This window comes from Onychomys torridus, chromosome 1, assembly GCF_903995425.1.
Source record: "Onychomys torridus chromosome 1, mOncTor1.1, whole genome shotgun sequence".
In the NCBI taxonomy this organism is placed as follows: Eukaryota; Metazoa; Chordata; class Mammalia; order Rodentia; family Cricetidae; genus Onychomys; species Onychomys torridus.
This window is the reverse complement of record NC_050443.1, coordinates 98,887,122-98,894,313: the sequence shown is the minus strand read 5'-3', so window position 1 is coordinate 98,894,313 and position 7,192 is coordinate 98,887,122. Positions and strand designations below refer to the sequence as shown.

The following is a 7,192-nucleotide window of genomic DNA, read 5'->3' as shown; positions in this document are numbered from 1 at the left end:
CCCCACCCCCCCAATCCTCCATGACTTCAGAGTTTGTCTCTTTAGAAAATTAATGATTTTAGTTCTTACAGACACTGGGGTAGAGTGGGGTTTTTTTTGTTTTATTTTTCCTTTCCCAGGCTAGAGTTCTAGCTTAACTCCCTCTCCATCACGTAGCTCCAAAAATAACTCAATCTCCTCTGGGTTTCTGGGGACTCTGAAGGGCAGGTTCCAGGTTATCCTGCTTTCAGTGGAAAGGCAGCTTTGGAACAGACTCCCAGTACCCCAGCACTCCACCCCAAGCTCCCCCTTTTCCCAGCTCCCCTCTCCAGAGACTGCTAGAAGGCTCAATATGCAAACAGCTCCAAAGCCCGTGCAGAGAGATCTCTTTAGATCGTGATTCTAACAGAGAGACATATTTACATTAAAATGAGTGATGTTACTAGGTAATTGTACTTTAAAAAAACGATGTCTATAATTACTTCAGGGCCTGGGGATATGGCTCAAAGGAAGAATGCCTCCCTAGTATGGCATGGCCCTGAGTTTCATCTCCAATACCCCCCCCCCACACACACACACACTCACATATTCACACTCTCTCACACTCATGAACTCAACAAGTTAGGCTAAGCCATCAACCATCCTTAATACAGAGTTACTCAGTGCAGACACATTGTAGGGAGGAACAAGTAAGAGGTCCAGTGGCCCCTCTGTCTGTCTCTGGGGCGCTGACACAGAAGTTTTAGGTTTAAACAGAAGTCAGGGTTCAGCCCTCCCATCGGCAACCCACTGTGTCTTGGCAAACTGATCTATAGTCAGAACTGTGTGAACTCTCTTCCTGGGAAGTAGGCCCTTGCTGTGACTGTCACCTGGGATTTAGCCTTCCCCTTTTCCCAGCATGGGATTCCTGGGGAAATTTTAATTCTTTGGAGTTCATTGTTTTGATAATCTGCCTTCCTGCGGCTGCAGAGGAGAACGATTTTCCAGAAGGTTAGGCCGGGGCCTGGCCATGTCCAGACAGTAATTCTGTTAGCACTTAGGATGGGCAGCTCTGAGCAGAAATGTTTGCCTCTGTTTTTGAGCTCAAAGGTCAATGGATTTACATGAATTTCCCTTCACCGAGAGTGAAAACCGGAGCAGGGTGTTGTAGCTTAGCGGTAAATTGTCAGTTTAACCTGTAGGAGACCCTGGGTTTGATCCCCAGAACACACACACACACACACACACACACACACACACACACACACACACTTAAAAAGCAAAGAGATGGCTCAGCTGTTAAGAGCACTGGCTGCTCTTCCTGAGGTCCTGAGTTCAATTCCCAGCACCCATATGGTGGCTCTCAACCATCTGTAATGAGATCTGGCACTCTCTTCTGGCTTGCAGGCAGAACACTGTATACATAATAAATAAATCTTTTTTTTTTTTTTTTAAACAACTTCCTCCCCAAAAAACCCTAAAATGAACAAAATAAAAAACTCTGGGTGTGGTGGTATACGCCTTTAATCTCAGCAGTTGAGAGGCAGAGGCAGGCAGATCTCTTTGGGCTACACAGAGAAACTGTCTCAAAAAACCAACCAAACAAACAAAACCCAGCATTTTTTCTCAGTCAATATTCTTTTGGACAACACTGTCCTCAGACCTGAAGATATGGCATTGGGCAACTAAAAACTATTGTTTCCCTGGAGTTGACACCCTACCAGTGTCCGGTTTCTTCCTGGGATGAGAGGCCCATAAGTACCTTCTCGAGCATTGAGTAGAGAAGGTGTTCATAGACTCCCATAGAACTGTGGTGAGGATCCTGAGGTTGTCAGAGGGTTGCTCAGATCCCCAGGATGGGCATTCCTCTAAATGCATAACATGTGTTGCCACATTTGATCTTTACAAATGTCTTCAGGGAGGCCGAAGAGATGACCCAGTGGCTGAGAGCTCGTACTGTCCTGGCAGAGTTCAGTTCCCAGGACCCCCAACAGGCAGCTCACAACTGCCTGTCACTCCAGCTCTAGGGGAATCCAGTGCCTACTTCTGGACTCTGCAGACACCTTCATTCACACACATAAACCTACACAGAGATACACACACACACATAATTAAAAACAATGAGGCAGGTAGTAGTGGCACACTCCTTTAATCCCAGCACTCAGGAGGCAGATCTCTGAGTTTGAGAGCCAGCTTGCTCTACAGACCAAGTTCCAGGAAAACTAGGGCCTCATAGAAAAATCTAGTCTTAAACAAAAGCAAACAAGAACAACAAAAACAATGAAAAAAGCAAAGAAAAAACTTCTTCAGGGTCTGGAGATGGCTCTGTCAGTAAAGCACTTGTTTTACAAGGTTGAGGGCTAGAGTTCTGGTCCCCTGCACGCTTGTGGAAACCCAGGTGAGTGTAATCCTGGTGATGGGGGCAGGGAGGAATGGAGGATCTCTGGAGCTCACTGGCTAGTTTGGCCATGGTTCAGCCAGAGGCCCTGTCTCAGCAGGAGAATGATAGAGGAAGACACCCGATACGGACCTCTGGCGCTTGCACACACAGATGAACGCGCACGAAGGGCACACTGTGGGTCTATGAATAGTGTGTGGAATCAGAAATGCAAATCTTCACTGCAAATGCTGTCAGGTGGCTTCTATTGCTGCTATCCGGAACAGCAAGTTGCCCTATGCCACCACATAGCTCCTTAGTCTGGTTTCCAAGCCAGGGGGTTGCTTTGCTGCATTAGTTTAACAAATCACTTCAAATTGAGCTGCTCATGTCATTCTAGAGGACAAGTCTTAAAATCAAGGCGTCAAACACCTCCTGTTCCTCTTTGGAGGTTCCAGGGGAGAATCAGTTTTCAGGGGCCGGGGAGATGGCTTAGTAGATAAAGGTGCTTGCTGCTAAGCATGACAGACAACATGAAGTCGGTCCCTGGAACCTACATAGTGGAAGGAAACAGCAAATCCTCCAAGTTGTCCTTTGCTCTCTACATGAGCATTGGTGTGCACCCACCCCCAGTAAATAGATATACAAAGCCTATATTCTTTGCTGAGTCTTTGGCTCTCTGCTCCCTCATACCTCCATTCCCTGGTCTCCTGTGCTTCCTTGTCTCTCTTTTCAGGACCTCTTGAATAATCTAAGATAGTTTCCCCATCTTTATTTTTTTTTGAGACAAGGTCTCTAACAGGCCTTGTAGCCTCTAATTAGGGATGCAGCCAAGGATGACCTTGAGCTCCTGATCCTACTGCCCCCACCAAAATTGTGGGGATTACAGGTTTGTGAATCTACACACCTGAATCTGCTCTCTGCTCACAAAGTTCTGTAATTCAATCATAGCTGAACGTACAACGCTGGAGATTTGGGTGTGAACACCCCTCTGTTGGTGGTGTGTGGTGTTAGCATATCCACCCACCTTTCTTTATGGTAGTTTTGTTTGTTAGCTTTCCCAAACATTGCAAGAAAATGGACGACCCTATTTAAGTATATAATTATATACTTATATTAAGTATAAAATTTGCAAAAAGAAAACTTGGAGGGTTTAAAACTGCTGAGAAAGAAGTATCAAACTTGGGGATATCAGAAGAGAACAACAATGTAAACTACTACATTTTGTTTTAAAGATTTCAAGCCGATCTTCAAAATTCTGACCGGCAGAAAATGAAGGTTTGCTAGGAGGTACGCTCTAGTTACTTCGTTTTCCTAAAAACAAATGGAATAGTCGGCATCCAAATGGGGCTTGAGAGAAGGGAGAACGCTAGCCTAGCACAGATTACCAGGTCTTTTCCTCGCTCTGTAAAGTGTGATAATAAGAACGAAGGAGCCCACATCAACAAAAGATCGGGACAAGGCTGGTGCTGGACACTGCGCTGCCGTGGGCCCTGAGGTTACAGACCAAAGTAGGAGTGCCTGAGGCCGCAGGCTGAGTTAGGTGCAAACCCAGTTCCCGGGCGACGGCCCCGCCCAGTCGAGCGGCAGGACGCGGCGGCGCAGCACTGCCCCCAGGTGTCCGCAGGCAGCATCATGTCCGTGGAAAAACGCAAAACTCCCACCTACGATCTAGTGTTCAGGGTTGATACACGGGGACCGTCCTTTCCTTTTTACTAGTACGTTCCTGCTTGTTGTCCCTGCCGGAAAGCAGAGCGTCGGGAAACCGATGGCGGATGCCAGCCAGTACGTGCAAAAAGGTTGAGTTCACGTTAGGCTCAGAAACACCCAGGGGCGGGACTTGCAAAGTACAACGCACTGCGTCATCACACTGATATACTCTGAATGGCCCTGCTTACAGGCGGGAGGTAGCGTGGCCGAGTGGTCTAAGGCGCTGGATTTAGGCTCCAGTCATTTCGATGGCGTGGGTTCGAATCCCACCGCTGCCACATCCCTAGGTTTTATTTTCTTCCCTTGTATGCTCTCGGATCTGTTCTTTTTCGTTCCCTCTGAAACTCGTTTTTAAAAACATAAGATGAAACAGTAAAACGAAAGAAGTCTCCCTGTCTCTAACCTGGTCCACGAACCTCTTTCTTGACCAGTTCTCTTCCCTAAAAAACAAAACACAAAACAAAACAAAACCCCTCCCCCCTTTCAGGGTCTGGGACTCCATGCAAATCCCCAACCGGGAGGCTGGGTCTTAGTTCATACTTCTAGGGTCTCTACCAAGGGCAGAGATGGTTGTGGGTGACTGCGATTATGACCTGAGTTAGAGACGGGCCCTTCCGGGTCTGGCTGACACCCAATAATCTCTATTGATGGAAAGATGTCAGGTGACTAGGGAGGGCTGGGTTGCTGGGGTGAAGCTCCACGTCGGAATGCCAATCTTGAGGTCTCAGCTTTATTTATTCTCCTACGTGGTCTTTGGGCTTGGTTTAGTGGCCCCCCAATGCTTTATTTATCCAACAACTACTCTGAGCCAGAAACCCAGCTCGCGGTGAGGTTTCAGGAGAGAACAAGACGGGTGTGCTGAACATCATCATTTAGTTACACACGAGTCATGCTCTGCACTGCAGTGTCCTTACCTGTCCCTGGGAACTAAGAGGTGACATTTAGCTGGACCTGGAATGGTCACTGAAGGTGGGAGAAAGATTTCCAGAAAACCCAGAGGCCAGGAAGAGCCTGGAGAGCTGGAGGGGCTGTGGAGGCAGTTACGGTCACTGCGTGAAGAAGAGTGGACTGAGAGCAGGAGATGAGAGCAGGAGAGGAGGCCATGAATGCACGCCCAGGCTTTGAACTCAGAGGGCAATGGGAAACCATGAACCGGTTTCAGGCTGGTGAGTGGCACGTTCTAGTTTGGGATTCATAAAATCCAGCAGGGGCGTTCAGTCCTGTCAGAGACAGGACAGTGGTTTGTAACACGGTGGTGGCAGTTAGAATGGAAGGGGTGGGAAAGAGACATTTTGGAAGCAGATATCACAAAACTCACAGATGAAAATGCCTTGAAGAATAAATTCTTCCTTAAGTTGTTGTGAGGTTTTTTTGTTTTGTTTTGTTTTTGGTAGACCAGGCTGGCCTCGAGATCCGCCTGCCTCTGCCTCCCGAGTGCTGGGGTTACAGCGTGTGTGCCACCACTGCCCGGCTAGGGTATTTTATCATAGCAACCAGTTAGAGTAAGGATGGCCACCTCAAATGGCCGGAGATTTGTAGGGAGGTAGACCCCACCCCAGAGTTCAACCCCAGACCCTGGAACAGTCAGGCTGCAACCGACATAAGCATGCGGTACCTTTCCCACTAGGCCTAGGGAAACACAGCTACAGTGCAGTAACCCTTGCCCTCTGATACTTCAAGCTAGTCCTGGCCTCATCTTTAAATTGACAGTGACAAATCCCACTGTAGGAGTGGCTCTAATGAAGAAATAAGGCCATAAAAAAGCAAGTCCCTGCAGTGCTAGGCACTAAACAGAGAGAAGTGACTACTGTTGATTTAAAAAATACATATACACACATAAAATTCTGCTGAATGTATGCTAAAACTCTTACACAGTCTTCCTTCTTTACTAGACAGGGACACACTCTGTGAGGGACACCACCTATGAAGGTTGACTAGTGCCTTCTCTCCCATCCACCACAGGCTAGCAGTTACTTTGCTCTCTGCTAGGGTACATAGTATTTGCTCAGCTAATGCCACGTGTGCTCCGGGTGATAGATAGATGTGTTAGATCTGTTTACACAGTTATTCTAGGATCTACAACACGATGGCAGGGAGGTGCAGTTTCCGTGGAGAGCAGGTCCGACCGTGGCCTTAAACTCTTAAAGATGATAGTGAGCACCACTACCCATCAAGAAATACAAATGATTGGTGGGGTTGGAGATTTAGCTCAGTGGTAGAGCGCTCACGGCCCTAGGCTCAGTCCTCAGCTCCAGAAAAAACAAAACAAATGATTGAACCTCTTCCCCATGCTGGGTTGTCTCACCCAGCCCTGATGCAGGGGGAGGAACTTGGTCCTGCCTCAATGCTTTGTTGGCACCCATAGGAGGCCTGCCCCTTTCTGAAAGGGAGACTGAGGAGGAGTGAATTGCAGGGGGGGGGGGGCAGAAAGGAGGCTAGGGGGAGGGGAGAGGAGGAGAGGAGGGACGGGAAACTGCGGTCGGGATGTAAAATAAATGAAAAAAATAAATTTTTAAAAAGAGAAAAAAATACAAACGGTACTAAATCATAAAAATATGGACGCTGGGGAGACGGCTCGGTAGGTAAAGTGCTCGCTACAAGAGGATGGGGGCCTGAAGTCGACTTCCTGCACCCATAGAGAATGTTGGGTGTGGTGGCAGATGCGAGCAATCCCAGGGCAGGGAAACGAGACAGGGTGGATCCCTAGGGTTTCTTGGCCAGCCTCGCCACTCCAAGCTCCAAACCAGGCAGGGAGATGCTTGTCTGCAAAAATAGGGTAGACAGCTTCGGGAACGACATCCTGATTCCACACACAAGAACACAACTCTAAATCATAAAATATGATCAGCCAAACTCTTATTGTGTCTACTACATTGGTACCTTAACGAAACATTCAATATTTCTTTTGCAGTTCTTTCCCCCTTGCTCCTTCTGGTACTGAGACTGTGCTGAGTCATTTTCACTCATTAACTGAGAACCCAAAGGTACCAAGTTGGGCTGGGTATCCCTCCCCAAATCTGTGTCAAGATCAGGACAAACTCAAAGAAGCCACGGCAGGGAGGAGGTCCCACTGTCCCCAGAAGCAGCAGAAGACAGGTCCAATTCTAGACTCTACCAACCAGAACTCATCCACTTAGACCAACGGCG

General features: G+C 47.8%; 1 non-coding gene across 1 annotated transcript; it reads left to right on the top strand.

The window, feature by feature from the left end:
* Positions 1 to 4,241: 4,241 nt before the first annotated feature.
* On the top strand, positions 4,242 to 4,323 carry Trnal-uag. The gene has a single exon. It is a non-coding gene; the product is annotated as a tRNA-Leu (tRNA).
* The last annotated feature ends 2,869 nt before the right edge of the window (positions 4,324 to 7,192 follow it).